The sequence below is a fragment of the Lissotriton vulgaris genome, chromosome 2_1, assembly GCF_964263255.1.
Source record: "Lissotriton vulgaris chromosome 2_1, aLisVul1.2, whole genome shotgun sequence".
In the NCBI taxonomy this organism is placed as follows: domain Eukaryota; kingdom Metazoa; phylum Chordata; class Amphibia; order Caudata; family Salamandridae; genus Lissotriton; species Lissotriton vulgaris.
This window is the reverse complement of record NC_141687.1, coordinates 565,247,986-565,267,701: the sequence shown is the minus strand read 5'-3', so window position 1 is coordinate 565,267,701 and position 19,716 is coordinate 565,247,986.

The window sequence follows — 19,716 nt, the reverse complement described above, 5'->3', positions numbered from 1 at the left end:
CAATGTAATAGTATAAGAACTCATGTTTCATGGAGAACCATGACAAATAGAAAATATTTCATGCGTCCTTGTGGATATGAGCTTCATCAACATAATGACAGCCTCCAAATCACTCTGCTAAGCTTTACCATGAACATGGATACTAGGATTATACTGGATGGAGGATCAAATTACGAGGCACATTTTCTTGCAGTATTATCTCCAATCATTTGACATTGAAGCAATCATTTTTGTGCAATCTGCAAATTCATTGTCAAACTATGTGGCAAATGCTGTAACTCCATAATTATGCGGTATTTTCTCCAGTCACGGAATTGCATAAATGCATTGTCCCTAACCATTGTCCAATGTTTTAACACCAATGTATTTATGAAAAAAAAAAAAAACCTAAGCATTACAATGTCAGTCCGGGCCTATTGTTATTTATGCTTTGAATAAAACAGTGTTTACAAGTTATCTAACTCAAACTAAGCATGAAATATATGATTGAGGATCCACCAGAACCCCTCCCCGTTAGCCATTAAGAGCCCACTGAGTGCCAGTGTTAAAAATAGATTTAGGGCCTGGTTTAGATCTTGGTGGAACTCCAGTCATTCCTAAATGGTGGCGGTTGCAAGTACTTCATCTTGCTGGCGGAGTCATACTGCCATACTTAGATATGGGCACGTCAACAGACTGTCTATCGTTGTGTAAGCAGCGCACCTCCGTCGAAGTGGAAGACTCCTCTGCTGGCTAACAGCACTCCTTCACCATCAGGCCAGCGGGTTCCTGCAAAGCCTATTTAGATTTCCCCGTTGTGCCGGCGTTGTTGTAGCGGCGGATTCGTGATGGAGAGAGTCCCTGGTAGAGTGGAGAGTGGTAAGTAGTACATATTAATGTGTCACTACACATATATGTTGTGTTTACCTCTAAAATATATTTATGTAATGTGTTATGCCAATTTTGTTACATATAGCATAGCACACACACCCATATACACACTATTGAATGTACGACCACAGGCACCATAGCACAATACCCACAATATACAAGTGTCAATACAAGTGTGTTCATTTTACATTGATAAGTTGCAATACGAGCACTACCGCATTGCACTTGTGAAACAAATTGTATGTAGGAGCAATGTAAAAATACACGAGGCCAAGGCAAATGCTACAACACGATTCATAGTAAAACAAGTGAAAAAGAAGTGTCCCTTAGATCCAGGTGGCAATGGAGTTTCTTAGTGTTGTGGTCAAGTAGTAGCAGCAAAGGAAGGACCTGGACAATGTGGTACAAGACGAAACCGAAGTGGAAAACAAAAAAAGGTACATTTCTACCTCATTTCCTTTGATTCCGCCACCTCTAGTGTCCCAGCCACAGTTTACTTAATGAAAAGGTGCTCCTGGCTGGACTTCCGCCAAAAGCTTCGTTTGCCTATGATACCGTCGACGTGGGAGGAAAATTCTGTCAGGGAGACACCAACAATTGGACAGACTTTCGTCCATAGAACTGCCAACATCTAAATAGAGTGGGCTGACCACCAAGTTAGCAGACTGTGAAACCATAGGAAAAGTGATGGTGAGTACAGATCCACCAAGATCAAAGACAAGTCCATAGGTATCAACTCACCATTTAGTGCCTTACTTTAATCATCACAATATTACCTTTTTTAAATATGCATTCATTGCTCCCCAGCCTGCTTCCGGGTCTTTCCTCCTACTCCTTTCCTAATGAGCATCTTCTGCACTGTCTGTGCAACATATGGGACCTTTGTGAATTTCATTTTACCTGCAATTAACTTTCACAAAATGTCTCAGAAAATAATTTTGCAATTGTGCTCACCTCTGCTCTGACAAGTCCCTCAGGAGGCATGGGAGATCATCTTTGGTGGCAGCACAGACTAACCTGCATTACACTGGAGTGCTCTGAGTCAGGTGGTTGTAAGTCAGATAAGGTGACTGGCTTATGCTATGACACAGCTTCTTTTGGGTCTCTAAAGATGTAAGTGAGATATGATGGCTCAGTGCCCACACAAGCTCAGTATTCAGTTCCTATCTTTTCACTGCTCTGAGATCAAATTGTGAATAATTAGGTTTTAAATCTGCTGCTCCCATGGAAGCCCTACATAAGAAATAGAATTATAGATGGTTAATGCTGAGTAACAGGGATGTTTCTCACTGAGGGAATTCTGAGTGGCATTAAATAGACAACAAGAGTGAAGCTTGATCTGTGCATGATGTCACTCAGAATACTGACGCTAACACCCTGTTCGCTTTTAGCCAATCCTTAGGTTTATATGATATATGTATGGCCTCTAAAATCATCTGCTCCGGCTGCCAACTGCTATGCAAGGAGTTAGGATTAATTGGGGGGCCTATCCTCCCTGTCCCAAATGTAAAAAATTACCTGCCTTTCTGCAACCTACCCCCATCACATTCTGTGCCTTCCATCTCAACCCTCATAAAGTTGTGAGGTGCTGCACTGAGAGGCTCTCAGGAAACCTTCTTTATGAAGTAGCAACAACGGAAAACAACTTTTGTTGTCCTCTGTTGCTAGATTATTGTAATGAAAAAACTGATTTAGAGAATGTGTTATTCATGTTAGTGGCTCTCAGAGCCATACATAACTGAGGGGCCTGATCCACAAACTGCACTTTGTAGTATGGTTTGTTTTACTATAAAAATATACTACCAATTACAATTCAAAAACTACATGTGGAGCTTTATTCTGCATTACCTAGACTTATGTTTGTAGAGTTCTCAGCATGACTGCGGACTATCCCCACTCGTAAGTACAGGTTTTAGTAATAAATGTAGAAGGTACAACGGAGAGTGGCTTAAAGAACAGCAGACTTACTAGCAAGGGGCTGGGATTAGGGAGTAGTAAAAGAGGTTTTGGAACCAGGAGAGGTTTAGGGCGAGACATCACCCACCCACACAAGAGTATGCCAATTGCAGTACTCAGTGAGTGGAGTCTTGTAGCCAACACATTTTTAGTAAGTTTGTACTTGGAGTTTGTGACTAACGAAAGTATACCTTTGTGAATCAGGCCCTATGTGTTTGCATCTGGAGGAAATATTGTGGACGTTTGGCTTCATCAAAAGCTGGTACACTGGACTATGTATCTTTATACACCACAAAACAGACCCCTCAAAACAGCACCATGATCATTGGGGTCAGTGGCACAGAAATGGCACTTCTACACAATTAGCAAAATAAATGTATAGAGCAGAGTTCTCAAGATGCGGGTGGGAGGGAATTGATGATGAACAGGGGCAACTCCTCCATTAGTGCAGAAGAGCGTCACCTCACTGCTTTCTCGCAGTGCGAGAAGCAGAAACATAAAATGATAAAACTACAGTTTTATGTTTCTGCTTCTCGCATTGCGATAAAGCAGAAGGGTTTGGTTGGCGGTGGGTGGGTCTGCTGAAGAGTAGGGGAGTAGTGGCTTACCTACTCTGAGGGCGCTAACTTTTTGGACGACCCCAGGGCCGACCAAACCAGTCATGTGAGGGCGCTAACTTTTTGGACGACCCCAGGGCCGACCAAACCAGTCATGTGCACTCTCCATGTAGGCTGCATGCAGACTACATGGAGAAAATGGCCTCCCCATAGACGCCTGTGTGGTCAGAGTCACAGCCAATCACAACGCTGCCATTGCGGCGTTGTGATTGGCTTAGGAGAGGGAGGCTGTCTGCTTCCAGTCCCAGGAAAACACAGAATCCGTCCGGGAGCTGAAACGGCGCGGGACCCGGGAAGGTACGTTTATTATTTTTTTTTTTCATGACCCCCCCCCCCCTGCGTAAACCCCAGTGCGAGCCTCACACCCACCCCCCACCTGCGAGTCATGCCAGCCACAACTGATGAGGCATTTCCCCAGCTCTATCAGAATTTTAGAGACAGTGGCCTATGTACCAATCCGTCAGATAACGACTTGGATTTTTCAAGTAGCGAGTTGACAGTCTTTAATTTTCTGGTGTTGCAGGTGGGAATCTAAAAATTCAAACGAATTCTACGCAGCTCACAGTCAGGCGGGAGGCAGCAATGAACATGGGGTGTCTGATCTAGAATGTCAAAGGAGATTTACCTCCTGCTTTCGTGTCTTGGTTTCTAACAAAAGACGTGTTTGAAGTCAAATTGCAGGTTAGGCTAAATATTGTTGGTAAGGGAGATTAAAATCCTGCATGACTGGATGGGCTGGAAGTTTGCCTTTTCTGTTTGGCCCCTAGGCACTTCAGTGTCGCTGTCAGCTGCTTTGTGACTGGAATTAGTTCTCCCTGACAGTGCCAGAAACGCAGAGTGATCTCAAGTCACAGAGGGCTTCAGTCAGCATTCTGTATACTTCAAATATCTCCCAATGCATCCCATGTTGTCACTACCTCCAATAATTCACCTAATCACGAGAGTGGGAAACAGGATGGGGCAGATTTATGTTGGACTTGCGCCACGTTTGCGTCACGCAATGGCGGCGTAAACGTGACGCATCCTTGAGACCTATTTACAACATGACGCATCTAGGCAGATGCGTCACGTTGTAAAGCCCTGCGCCACATGTGGGCGTTCTGGCACAGGGTGGGCGTTCCGGGGCAGGTGCGCCTCGGCAAAAAAGTGGCTAAGTGAAATCTACAAGATTTCACTCAGTCACTTTTAAGCCAATGCTGCGTCAAAACCCTGCGCCTGCTTGAAGCAGGCGTAAGGCTTGACCCAGCATTGGACAGATAGGGCACCCCCGAGCCTTGCTGGAGCGGCGTCGCACTTGCGACGCAACTCCAGCAATGCGCCACCTTTACGGCACAGATGCGTCACGTATCTGTGCCGTTTTTGCCCCATGGTGCGCTGCATTGTAAATGCGGTGCACCATGGGTGGCGGAGCTGCGGCGCACAATAACTGGCGCTGCATGGGGATGCGCCAGTTATTGTAAATCTGCCCCCTAGTGTCTGCCCCACGAACAAAAATTATCTGAGGTTCAGCACTTTTTCCACTCTTTATATATGCACATATCCTGGTAAAAAACACACGGCAAGAGTGTAGTGGGTAAGGTGAATTTAAGTGTGATTTAGTGAAAGAGTTGAGGAATGGTGACAACGTGGTTAAGGGGCAGGAATGGCGAGCTAGTTTGGTAAATTAGAAGGCTTAGAGAGTGTGAGTGTATGCCTCAGCTGGGGTGCTGAGATTGGGAGTAGCCAGGGACTTGATTAAAGTCGAGAGAGTTAATATAAGAAGGACTGGGTAAGGGTTGATGGGCAGATATATAAACATTAGGAATTGACATTTCCAAATTACGATTGCGAACAAATTGCTTTTGGGAAATCACAATTTCTGAGGAACTACAGCTTTTTTTCTAAAAATAGTGATTCCGTGTGGGTTTGCAAATCGACCTACCTCATCAATGAAGTAGCTCGCAGTTTGTGACCCCATACAAATTGCAGTCATCACAGTGACCGTATCTTGCGGGGGTCAGCAGACTACAATGTCTGTGTTTTCAATGCAATAGGTCTCTCATTACTGAAATTCTAAGCTATTGGTGTTGAAAATGATAATGTTTGTTATTTTTTTGGAGGGTGAAAAAATATACCAGCAGTAGCATAAGAATTAAAATAAAATGCATAAAGTAAAAAAAAAGGGTGCAGTACCACGGGCTCTTACTAAGTGTCCCTGTGGAGTTGTAAAGGGACCTCTATTAGCCACATATGGTACTGCGCCCTTAGTTTTTCTAAGTAATAAGAAATTGCTACAGAACTTCAAGAGTGCTTATAAACAGTTTAACCTCCATTAAAAAAAAATGTCTACACAACCACTACAACGCGGATGATGCACAGATCTTTTATTTATTTTTAACAACAGTAAACATGCTGGGCTAGAGGGCTGTAGTTTCACTTTCCATTGGTGTTATCATTTCATAATACAGGGCAGACTGAGAGTAACTGCCTCGACACAATAGGACAAGCTCAAGACTGTGCATGAATAATACCTGCACATGTATGTTAAAATTTCGGTTTGGCGCTCTTTGGGTTTCATTCTTGAAAAGGTTCATATGAGTAAATTGGATAAGCTGTTATTGATAATAGTTCCAAGGCACTGAGTTGGTTAGTTCTCAACATTAAACACGAATGTTTTACACACAACTTATATCATATGGAGTACACAAAAATAAATGTACAGCTTTTTCACATGCAGCACAGATTGAAAAACATTACAAAATGACTAGCACATAGCATGAAGCATAGTTGGTTCTTATCAAATACCACGTAGAACAGTGTCACAAAAATGGTCCACAGGATGTTGCATACAATGAAAATAAAGACTAACCACAAGGCATGAAGCACTTAACACGGACGATATCGGAAAAGCAGAACATGGCCTTGACCTCGCAGAATGCGACACGTGATGTGCCACAGGACCCAATAATACTGTTACCATTGTTCACTACTCTTAGGGCTTATCGTAATTTAGTAGTCTTAGAAATGGGGATCTCTAGTTGGCAGAGGTAAGTACTGTTGTCCAAATAGGCACCCTTGGTTCTAGTCAGGGTAAGGGGGATACACACTTTATATAACCCCTGCTCACCACCTTTGTAGCTTGGCACGAGCAGACAGGCTTATCTTAAAGGCAATATGTAAAGTATTTTTACCAACACTCACAGTAACACAGTGAAAACACCACAAATGGACACCACACCAGTTTAGAAAAATAAAATATCTTTATCTAAACTGAACAAGACCAAAACTACAAAAATTCAACACACAGTTACTTAGTAGAATGTCTTTAAAAAGGTTGTTGCAAAAATAAACTTGTAGATGATAAATGCGACACTTTCGTCTCAAAGTACCTGGGATTCGTAACATAAAACAAACAAAAGGGGCGCAGAGAATGCAATGCGTCGATTTTTCCTGTGCTCCGGTTCCGATGTGACAAGATGGCGCCTCGATGCGCTGCGACAATCCAGTGCAATGCGACAAAATGGTGTCTCTGTTGCGATGCAACAACGTGGAGGGGTGCGTGCAACCCAATGGTTGTGCAATGAACGTTGTAGTTTTTGTGAGCCGCGAAAGGCCCTGCAACACGCTTCTCCGGTGATGCGACGACACCCTCGGTGACGGCAAAATGCTTCTCCGGTGTTGCGGCGGCGATCAGCGGTGGCATGCTTTCTCAGCGATGAGACTGCCCTGCAACACGCTTCTCAGGTGATGCGACGGCACCCTCTGTGGCGGCAGCATGCTTCTCCGGTGACGCGCTGGTGAACAGCGGCAGCGGTGACACGCGTCCTCGATGATGCGACAGCGGCTGCTGTGGCGGCATCACGCTTATCTCTCGCTGCGTTGTGCTTCCAGCTACCCACCGCAAAAAGGCCTCACACACAGTCACAGACCCCCCTGGCAGACTGGAACTCCCAGCAAGGAAGCTCAGGAAAGCTGGGTGTGAAGTCCTTTTGTGCCTGGTACTTCAGAAACAGGAGGCCAGCTCTTTTCATGCACTTGGAGACTTTTCTTCAGATGGACACAGCACACAGCAAAGTCCTTCTTTAAACAAAGGGAACAGCACACAGCAAAGTCCTTGGTCCTCTCCACAGAAGAAACAGCAAACTGCAGGCCAACTCCAGACACACAGCAAGGGCAGTACTTCTCCTCAGTCTCTTCAGCTGATCTTCTTTGGCAGGGATTCCTGTTGATCACAAAGTAGTCTAAAGTTCAGGTGTTTCAGCTCCCATATTTATACCCCAAAAGTTTTTGTTCTCTATGTGTGAGGGGTCCTGAACACAGTCCAAACCAGTTCTGGGTGCACTCTGCCAGTGCTCATATTCTTCCTTTGTCAGTGTGGGCCAGGGTCATCAGACGCACCACAGGAGGTGGAGCCAGCATTGTGGAAGGCAGGCACAGCCTTATTCAGGCCCAGGTGCTACTCCAAATGCAGATAGATCTATTTAGTCTAGTGCTGACTCACCCGGACTCCTGGAGCCACCCCAGTCCCTGTCACTCTTAAACCAGAGAGTCAATTCACAACCAGACAGAGGCACACAGAAAGGATGAACAAGAAAATAGCCACGTTCTAAAAGTGCTATTTTCAAACACAGAAACTAAAAACCATCCTTCCTTAAAGATACATTATGGAATTCTGGGATCAGGGATACCAGACTCCAATTTTCCATCTCACTCCTATGGGAAGATATGCAGGTAAACATGTTACACAGCATTCCCCATTCTGTCCTATGGGCAAGGTAGTCTTTCAGGAGATGTTAAACACACAAAGTAGAACGTGTGCTACCTTTTACATACACTGTACCCTGCCCAGGGGGGTACCTTGGACCTACCATAGGGGTGGCCTAGGTGTAAGAAAAGGGAAAGGTAAGGCCTGGCAAGTGGGTACACTGGCCAGGTCAACATGGCAGTTAGTAAACTGTGCACCGGCACTGCAGTGGCAGGCCTGAGACATCTCTTTGGGGCTACTCATGTGGGTGGCAAAATCAGTGTTGCAGGCCCACAAGTAGCATTTGGCACACTCAGTTCACTTTAACAGGGACCTACTGGTAAAACAAATATAGCCATCATGGATAACCAATCACAATAACAATTTACACAGGGAGCATTTGCACTTTGGCACTGATCAGCAGTAGCAAAGTGTCCAAAGCATTTAAACCAGCAAAAACGAAATCCAGCACAGTGTCAAAAATACAGGAGGTAGAGGTAAAAAGTCAGGGTCAACCACGGCAAGCATACCAGGTCTTACAAGTAGCAAGTAAGCTTGCACCCACATTGTGCGGTGGCCCGGATCTCTCACTAAGCCTTCCACACCACCCACAGTCCTGGCTTCTAAACAAAGAAGCATTGCAGCACTTAATGGCATTGTAAATGTATTGCAAAACAAGGAAACCCCTAATATTTGAACCTGTGGTAGTCAATAGTATTGTAGGGTAACAGTGGTTTATATAAGGACACAATATGTCATAAGGCAGCGAGAGGTGTTACATTTAAGAAAGTGTTAATCATGTAGCCTACAGCTTGAGGCATAAAGTATTAAATACATGCCAAGAGGAGCACCAATAGACAGATTCTAATTATATGGAGAATTACAGAAGGTTATTGACATAGTAAAATATTTATTTAAAAAATAATATGAGTTTTAGTTCATGTGCTCACAAAAAAGTGTGTTGTGATGAGTGAAGGTGACATTTAAAATGTATATTGTATTGACAACATAACCAGAAACTCCTGACGATGAAGTTAAACAATATAGGAGGTTTTTTGTTGTTAAAGTGTTCGACTATGTTTCGCTCTCAAGAAAGTAAGATCATCATCAGGACAAAATTATGAGCATGTGGAATCTATAAAAAGAGAATAAGACACAACTGTTTACAGGTTGTCCCTGAATAGTTAATTACGTTTGCTCAAGTACATGTCAAGGTGCAGGTCATTTTTAAATTAGTTGATATCAACAAACCGACGGTTTTAGAATTTAACCAACTATAGATAAAGCCTGGGTGAAACAAAAAGTTAAAATGGTGAGATGAATCGATCAAGAAGGTACGCGCAAGGAATTTAAGCGGTGCTACGTGTCTGAGGGAAATAATTGGCAGCACGGTGACTCAATTATTAGGCTGAAGTGACTTGGCGCTGATCGACCAGAGCATGCTTACTTACTGGGCAACCCAGAGGAAGCCGTAATTGAATGAAGCCGGAAAGATGAGTCAGGGGGGTCAATGGAGGAATCCAGAACCAAGCGTGCGTCCTAAGGAACGTGGGTAAAGAGTAAATGAGGACGTGGGGTGCATAAGTCTCAAAATTAATGAAAACAGCATTAAGCATGTACTAATAATTGTCAGGGGTCTCCAAGGGCCAATTCATGTAGCCTTGAGGGGAGGCAGCAGAGTCTCAAGCAGGATTCTTACTGAGCCACGGTGGAGGTAATCACAATTCCTTGAGCGGCCAGCTGATATGTACCGCATCCATGGGGTAAAAACAAATTTACACCGGAAGGGACGGGGGAAAAGGGGATAATTACATACTGAAATGTGCAAGACATGGGTGCCAGGCCTGACTCCGATATGTATAAGGAGACACTAACTTGGTTAAGAACGCATTACTAGTTCGAAATTGAAGGACGGGCAGCCGCTTTGTCTTGTGTTGCTTGAGGATAATTTCCTAAGAAAAGGAGTCAGCCGGAAATCTTACAGGGATCGGCTGTGATCAGTTGTGTTAACAACTAGACCGTGCGAAGACAAGCGCATGTGTGGAGGAGAATGTGTGTTGTAAAGTGGTTCCGATTAAGCATAAAACATCGGGCAACACCTAGGATGATGACTTTGGTGTTACTGGTTAAGCGCAGATCATTGTGCAGCGCCTAGTGAGATGAATGGAAAAGAGGTGAATTTGAGGGATAGAATATTTACATATGGATGACAGAGACATGTGTGGAATATTTTGAAAAAACGAGCTTAAGGATATAAAATTAAAAATACAGTATTACTCGCTATGGCGAGGTCATTGTAAAGTGGAGTAATTAGGAGTACAGTCAGGTAACATTTAGTACATATAGGTCAAGGTAGAGGAAAAGGTTACAAGATTGCGTTCCACTCTTCCAGAGAATTTAGGTCATGTTCAATTGACCATCAGTTGAAAATCCATTTACACTCAAGTTCATTCAGAGTATCTTGGTTGCCCCCTCTGTTTGTGGGTGTAGATTGTCAATAACGTGCCACGGAAGATCCATTTTCATATGTGCTTTCTCCATGAAGTGTTCAACCAGGGGGACCCTGACGACTTTGCAGCAGATTCTGCTCCTATGTTGGCTTATCCTTGAGTTTACTTTCTGAGTCATTTGGCCAATGTACAAGAGGTTACAAGGACTACAAATGTAGTATATGACATTACTCGAATTACAGTTAGAGAAGAAACTGAGTGTGTGCTTTACATTTCCATATTCAAACACACTTGTATTTTTGGTCGAAGCACATGCCGTGCAACTGCTGCATTTAAAGTGGCCCTGAGCAGGGGGGAGTCCTGGGTATGATTGAACGGTAATTTCGCTGTGTGTGGGCATATAGGCTCTCAATAGATGGTCCTTGATATTGTGCCCTCTTTTAAAGGAAAAAGGGGGTCTTTTTCCCCAAAGTTGGCTGGAGCTAGGACCGACCAATGTTTTTTTATCATTTTGGTCAATTTATTGCTGATGGGACAGAATGTGGTGACACGTGATTCTTGACATTGAGGCCCATTGCTTCGGTTCTAGCATAACTTCTCTGAGGGAGTACCATGCACGTTTCAAGGACCTTTTTATCAATTGTCTAGGGTAGCCTCTGTCAGTAAGTTTTTAACACAGGACCTCCTCTTCCTTGAAAAAGCCCTCTGTGAATTTGCAGTTCCTGCGAATCCTGAGAAATTGGTCATAGGGAAGTCCATCTTTGAGTGCTCGGAGTGTTAGCCGGTGTATTGAAGTAGGGTGTTGCGTTCTGTGGGTTCAAGCTATAGGCTAAGGGATTAACACTTTCTTAAATTTAACAGCTCTTGCTGCCTTCCAACCTATTTTGTGCTTATATGAGCCGCTGTTACCCTACAATTCTCAATGGCATTGTGCCACATATTTCGAAATCCTTTTTTTTTCTTTTTCTTTTTTTTGTGGACCTCATCCTGTCAATTAACTTGTAGGCGATACTCCATTTCCCAATCTGAGAGCTGGGTGAAAATAGAGTCTTTCCGCACAAGAAATAGCTGCTTCCACTCCCCCCCTCACACAAAACGCATGAAGGGGATCAGGACTGACAACTATTAATTGACTTAATCATTGGACCCCGTTCCTCTGATACCAGTCAACCAACAGACCCTTCTAGAGTCACATGCTATATCTGATTGACTAGTTTGTATGATATTGTTTTTACATTCAGAGAAAAGGGGTGAGGCAGCCAATTTCAAAGCTTTACATATTTCTCGCCTACCCAAATAAAATAACATAGAAGATTAATCTAGCGGCCCTTTTGTTTGAAGCCAACATATTATTGTCTCATAAACCAAAGAAAATAAGTAATGGTGCAATTTCTAGCTCAATTCCTGTAACATGCTTCAAAAATTCAACAATATCAATCCAAAATTTAGCGATTGCGGGCAATTTTAAAACATATGGCAATCATTTGCCAGGGGATCTTGGCACCTCGAGCATACATACTGAGTTCCAGAGATTTTTGTCAATTTCGCAGGGGTCTAGTAGACCCGATAAAGAGTAAAGAGATGATTACGCTTGACCAAAGGAGAGAATTATATGCCAATTGTGGTCCAAACCAAACAAACTCACAGACTCCTTATAACCACCAAGGTCAAAGTACAACCCAACCTCCAATCTGAATTGCTGCTCTGTCAAAATTAACCAAAAACATGTAACTCTATGTCTGTCATTATATGTAATTTGTAACCTGTAAATACCAATAAAATATCTTTAAAAAAAACGATAACAAAAACAAGCCGGTTTAACTAATTTACGAAGCAATGAAAAAGAAGCCAGCCAAACCTCACTCAGGCTTACATTTTCTAAAACATTTTGCCATAGCTTTTGGATATCATCATTTATATTATCCTCTGCTTCAATTAAAAATCAATACCACAAAGCTATCTCTTTGTTAATTTTCCCCGTCTTCATGGCCTGAATTAACCAAGTTTCATCCTCCTGCTCTACCCACTGCTGTCTGGCCCATCAAGCTGAAAGTTGATAGTATTTAAATCGAGTTAATTTTCCTTGAGTACATAAAATCAAAGATTCCCACGTTATCAAATCTACACCCAATTTTAAATCACCCCAACGAGAAAAACCTGCTTGCTTCAATGGTAAACTAAGCACATCATCCAAACATTCTGGGGTGCCTGGGGAACCCCAAATTGGAGAATAGTCGGAATAATTAGAAACTCCCATTTTATTTCATATATAAACCCAGTTTTTTACTGCCTGTAACAAGATCTTAAGTCTAATCTTTTTGAAAAATTTTGGGTCCCCAAATTTAAAAATTGAATTGTCCCTGCTCGTCCCCTAGTTCGCTCAACATTGCTCCATAGATAAGGCCCAATGCAGAATCATTTGGCTTGTTTAATAACATCCTGAAATTTTCAAAGTGAAACACGTGTGCATAAACCCATTAGTCAGGTAACGCAAGGCCCCCTTCTCCAACCTCCTCTTAGGCCTTTTCCATGAAATAGGGCACCCTTTGATGCCCAAACGAAGTTACCGATCTTGCCCTGCATCTTTGCCACCTCAATATTGTCGAATGGAAGGGGTATATTATTAAAAAGGATAATCATTTTAATCAAATTGACCCTACCATATAAGTGAGAGGGAGATTTGCCCACCTATTCAGTAATTTCGCCACCTCATGGCTAATCTTTCTCCAATTAACAGTAGGAACGTCTGCTAACTTCTGAGTAATTAAGATACCAAGATATCGCATCTGGGATTTAACCCCAGGGGTCTCAGATGTTTGATTCCACTCCATTACCTCTGTTTTGTCTCTAATCACACTATATCCAGAGATATTCCCGAAGAACTCTGCTCTAGCCAACAGCTTAGGAATAGAGACTCAAGGATTCTGTGTATATAGAATTAAATCATCTGTATATAATGCTAATTAAGCCTCAAAGTTATTATATCTAAACAGAGAAGTAGTGGGGTCTTGTCTGATCGATGCCGCCAGAGATTCAATATAAATATTAAATAACAATGGTGACAACGGGCACCCCTGCCTTGTACCTCGCATGATATTGAACCATTCAGTTAATTCCCCGTTAACTAACACTGTGGCTCTAGGTACTCTATAGAGTGCCTGGACAGCTTTTATTAAATTCTTAGGAAATCCAAAATTTTCCAAAGACTCCCATATATATGGCCAGTGGACTTGATCAAATGCTTTAGCAGTGTCAACTACCACCATAGTTACTGGAAGGTTGTAGCATTCTGCCAAATCCACTATCCCCAACATTATGCCAGTAAGCTCATTGAGCTGCCTTTCAGGAATGAACCCCCTCTGATTAATATGAATAACACTTTTTATGATTTAGCTACCCTAATCGTGAATATCCCCGTGAACACCTTATAGTTCGTGTTGAAAAGGGATATAGGCCTATAAGATTCGTCAGCAAGCGGGTCCTTATTTGGTTTTAAAATTAAAACTATTGTGCCTCAGCCCATGATGCCGGGGGATCGTCCCCATCCCTCAATATACTGTCAAAAAGTTCTTTAAACACTGATATTAGGTAATCCTCTAAAAATAAGTATAACTCTATTGGGAGGCCATCTGGGCCTGCAGCTTTTCCTCTTGCCATCCTTCTCAGCTGTACACGAATTTCTTCCTCAGTTATTCCAGAAGCTAAAAAAAGACTCTGAGCATCATTAAGAGATGGAAGCTCCACACTTTACAAGAAGTCCTTAATTTTTCCACCCCGGGCTCAATCTCCTCACTATATAATTTGGCCATATATCCCCGTACTTCTGCTCCAATTTCAGCATTAGTGTCTAAAATCTGACCAGTGGAACTCTCTCTCAAGCTGCTAATTTGATTTCAAACTCTATCCGTTTTAGCCTTCCAGGCTAAGAGACTGCCACTCCTCTCCCCATATGAAAAATTCTGAAGTTTGCTAGCCTTCCATCTGCTTATTAAGATATTATCCAGGACGCTCTTATAATCTGTTTGAAGACTCTCCAGCTCCTTAGTAAGGAGTGGTACCTTGCAGAAGGACTCTAAGGAAGCCCTTTGTAATTCCTGCTCCTTACTTTAAATATTTTCAAGAGGGTCATTCTCTCTCTTCCTAGAACTACGATTCTTCCCAATCATAGTGGATGTAATCTCAGCCCTTAAAAATGCCTTAAAGGCATCCCAGATAACCTGGATCTTTGTTGAACCCATATTAACCTGGAAAAAGATCATAGCCTCCTCCCGCAACTTTGATTGAACCGCTTCATTGAGTAAGATTGTCCGATCCAATGTCCATCTTATAACTCCTCTCTTTTCTTGAAATCTCAAAGAAAGTAAAACAGCAGAATGATCAGAGAGGATAGCAGGCAAATGCTCAACCCTTTCAACTTCGGGGGGCGTGGCCAAGCTGTGCAGCGGAATGGCCGCACACTAGAGCGAATCCGCCGGCCGAGACTTAAATAGCCAGCATTTATCCGTTCTAGACCTATTAGTCATCTGTCCAGCAAGACGCCACAGCTGGCATTACAGCCCGAGAGGCTCCGACGGGGATCGTGTGGCGAGTAGGAGCGTAACACAGACTGTGGCAGCGCCGTTGTTCTGGAGGCCACATGCTGCCCGACAGAGTGGAGCCGGGGACTAACGTGAGGGCGGTATCCGGCGAGGGGAACAAAGATGCCGGAGTATTATTATCTGGGAAGACGGGACGGCGATGACCAGGAGTTGGCTCACCATGGAATAGTGGACTGGAGGAGGCGAGGACCGGAGAGGCCTCGGACAGCGAGTGGAAAGAAGCTGTCCGGTGCTAGAGAGGAGATACTGGTGCGGTGGGCCCCAGCCATTATTGACGTGCCTTAAAGGTGACGGCGGAGTTACTGGCGTCTCGGGAGATGCTGTCCGGGACTGCGGCCGTGTCAACAAAGCCCCGTTGGATCCGCCATGACCCGCGTGGTGAGTGTGGGACAGTCACCAGATGTCCGTGACTGCGCTGGGGGCGGACAGCTAGAACCCGAGCGGCTACCATCTCAGGAGCACTGGAGAGGCGGCAAATAAGGGAAACACAGCCCCCAAACCCATAAGCCAGGTGGGAATAAAGAGCCTTACGCTACACAAAGGCATTTAAGAACCTTTATAGGCTGTCTCCTCTTGGTTCTGGGTTCCTGCCTCAAGATGAGGTGGCGTACCTCAATCACACGGACTGTAAATAGCTGATGCGGCTACATTACAAGCGGGGGCGAGTCCGCTTCCTGAACATCATCTGGGCAGAAATGAGGTCAAAGGCAGCAGCTGATGTGAAGTGTCCGTAACTGTGTGGGTAATTGTATGCCTCTTTGGCCATTAGGCCGTAGGTCCTGGCAATCTCTGGGGCCCGGCGTGTTGCCTGCCCATGCTGCGGTCCCCGGTTGTTCTGGGGAGTGTATAGTTGGTTTGGATTTGAGACCGTGGGCAAAGTTACAGTCAAGCCAGTCGGATGCTTAGATGTGCAAGCACTGCCCAGGAGGTGCTGTATGTGTGGGATCTGCAAGTCGTGAGGTTGCTGTCGGTCCCCAAGGACACAGGCGGTTGACAACGGAAGTAACGGTGAGAAAGAGGTACTGAATACCATAAAGCATCTTTGGCTGCGTAGTGTGACATCTGGATTTGGCCGGACCTGGGCCAGAGTAGCACGCTATCCATACTCGGGTCAAGGTAATCCACAGAGATGGAGAAACCTTAAACACGCCAGCCCAAAATAAACTTAGATGAGAAATCTAGTAAAAATGCAGACAGTGTGCCAGCCAGCAAGAACAGCAGGTAGACAATGTCACGGACCAACCTCCTGCCAATGATATCAGAGAAATGTTCAAAGATCTGAAGTCTAGTCTGCAAGGGATAGACTCTAAGATGGTTTCCCTGGCGGAAAGGATGGTCAGAATTACGCAACGTGTCGCGAAACAAGAAGGCTGTATGAGTGTTCTAGAGACAAGGGTCACAGAAACAGAGGGGGGCCAAACTGACATGGGCAAGAAATTGAGAGGTTTGGATGGAGTACTGCAGTTAATAAGGCAGAAGAAAGAGGATTTGGAAGCACACTCAAGGAGGAACAACGTTCGCATCATGGGGATTACAGAATTGATGGACATCCAAAATATGGAAAAGTACATTGAGGAGATGATGAGAGATCTTTTTGGGACGGACCTCCCTGCTATGTTTATGATTGAACGGGCACATCTCTCATTGGGCCCTATGCCGAGACCGGGCGCACCTGCGAGACCGATCATTGAAAGAGTCCTCAATTACAGGGACAGGAACACGATCTTTAGACTTGCAAGGGAGAAAGGTGATATACAATACAAGTGTAATCGTATAGCTTTATACCCGGACTTCACGCTACAAGTTCAAGCTGCCCGCAGGGAATTCACCCCTGCGAAAAAAATATTTCAACGGATCGGGACTTGTTGCGCCTTAATCTATCCTGCAAAGCTGAGTATTCAAGGTCAAGGAAAGCCCACCTTTTTTACGGATGTTAATGCTGCTCTTGCATATGCAAAAACAAATGGTGAAAGAGCACAAACAGCTGGGTTCGGTGACCAACTCACAAACCGAAAAGAACATGAGCGACAATGACTGAATATCCAGGTCCTATACGATGGACTCACAGATAGGTGCACACCGAATGTAAACTGTACAGTTAATGGCGCTCTCTTTGCTGTTAGGGGCGGGCTATGGATAACGAGGCGAAAGTGCCAATGTCTTTATAGTCTAATGTTCGACAAGTTTTGACAGGTTGTAACTAGGTGCAATATTTGTTAGCTGTCCTGAACGGTGGTCATGAGTAGAAGTCTCAGCCACCCTACCAAAAGAGTGGGGGTGATTTGCCAGTGACCTCATGCTACCCTATGGGATGATTCCCTTATGTTCGAATTCATGGTCTAAATGTTATTGGTTCAGGGGGAAGAGGGAGGGAGATTCACAACCTGATTGGGGGGTTGGTGTGGGAGAGGTTAGGGGGGTAATTCGTATTGTTTGCTGTACCTGCCATGTCACAAGTTGGAACAGAAATGAATTTTGGAGCACACTTACATAGTTTCAGGCCTGTTGCCAGATCAGTAGGTGGACCAACTGCATTGCACAATGCTGTTACTTTACACAGAACGCTCACCATAGATGGGAGGGTCAGACTGAAAGGTCACAAATAAAACTTGTCCTGCGGTACTCATGTCGACCATTACGTGTCTCTCGTGGAATGTGAGAGGCTTGAATGATAGGAGGAAGTCCAGACTAGTCCACTCTTACGTAATCAGGCACAAGGTTGATATATGTCTTCTGCAAGAGACTCATTTAATGTCCACAAACACAAATGCACTCCGACACAACAGATGGGGGAAAGTGGTGGAAGCTAACTATTCAAATTATTCAAGGGTGGTGGCAATCTTAATGCGTAGGGGTCTACATTGGAAGACATGTCGTAATTTGACAATGGCCGGGTTAGCGCTTAGCTTTGCTACACGTTATTTCCCTTAACTTGGCCTTACTCGAAAACGCCATTTTGTATGCTACCGCGGCCATTTTAGGGAATGAGCGGCCTCGTGGTCAGCATGCCCTTTAGTCCTTTGTCCGTGCCGCTGACCACTTGAGTTTGCCCAGCAACAGGCTATTTTTAGTAACGGTCAAGCCTGTACATGCGCAGTTCCAACTGCCAGTCACCCCTCAGGAATGTTCCGCCAAACTGACCAGTGGAGTTGTAACCCCTCCCATGAGTTGGCTGTGCTCCAAAAATGACCATATATGTACCCAAACTCTGTAATCTTGTACCGCCTATCTTTTTATTACCTGTAAAGTGTATAAAAGAAGGACTCACACCAACGTTCGGTGTGATACTTCTTGCATTGCCGAAGGGTGCTGTAGGAATATACCACCACCCCATGGGGTCTTAATAAACTTGTCTTTTGTAATTTTCAGTTTCCGTGCCAACAGTTCTTTGGGTGTAAGTGGGTATTTCTGCGGAGCATGTAGGCCTTGGGAACCCAATACCACAAATTGGCGACCACGAAGGGACTCCTCGGCGACTCGGATGCCCAAAGGAGAGGTTGTGACGAAGGATTGGAAACTCGCCATGGACGCGTACGCTGCCACTGAGTGACCCGAGTCTTGGCACCCGCGGTGTTTTCTTCCTTTCCTTCTGATCTGACCTTCCAGGTGGCGCCGGTCTCCGACTGAGATTTGTGATCGATAAGGTGGTCTACGGACGCTTACTGAAGTTCTATGATTGTGACTACGATTTGAGTTAGCTAACATTTTGACTTTGTGAACTTTGAATATATATGTGTAGTGCACTCGACATAAGCAGGCATGTAGAGATGTTTCTCTAATTTTGTTTGTACTCTGAGCGGCACATTTGTGTGAAGTACTGTAAGTGCCATTTTTACGGTATCACGTTTTCATGGTACTTTTTGAACATGCCTGTTTTAAGCACACTCCGAGGGATGTGCTGTCTTGGAAATGGTACCACAATTAGGTTAGCGGAATCTCAGCCGGCTCCTCCAGAGGGAACTCCCAACCGTGAGATGTGTGTCAAATTCGGCCTTCCCCCTGTACTGTACAGTAAATTATGGCATAAATACACTAGAACTGATCCCGAGTTGCAATGGCCACTACATGGGTCGTTTGATTTGCGAAAGGTTCAGTTTGTGGAGCAATGTTTGTTTCAGCGCAGGTCTAGACAGGATATGTTTGATTGTGTGCGAATGTGGGAGAAAGCAGTGCGTGAACGTATGAAGCGTGAAGTTGCCTTGGCGGACAAAGAGCAGCGCAAGGCTGCTCGAGATAAAGCTTTACAGCTTGAGGAAAAGGAGGCTCAGGAAAAGAAAGAGAGGGAGGCACGGGAACGTAATTTGCAAACGACCGGTCAATTTCCTATTCGACGACCGCTTTATCCTGTCCTAAATAATGAAATCGATGATTTTTCGTCATTAGATCGATCTGCGCCTCCGTACGTTCCTCCTACGGCCCGACTGAAGATTCTGGTGATGAAGAACAGGATAAGTCGGATAAGGCGGATATGTCAAGTGTCAGGTTATCTGCGGAGAGATTCG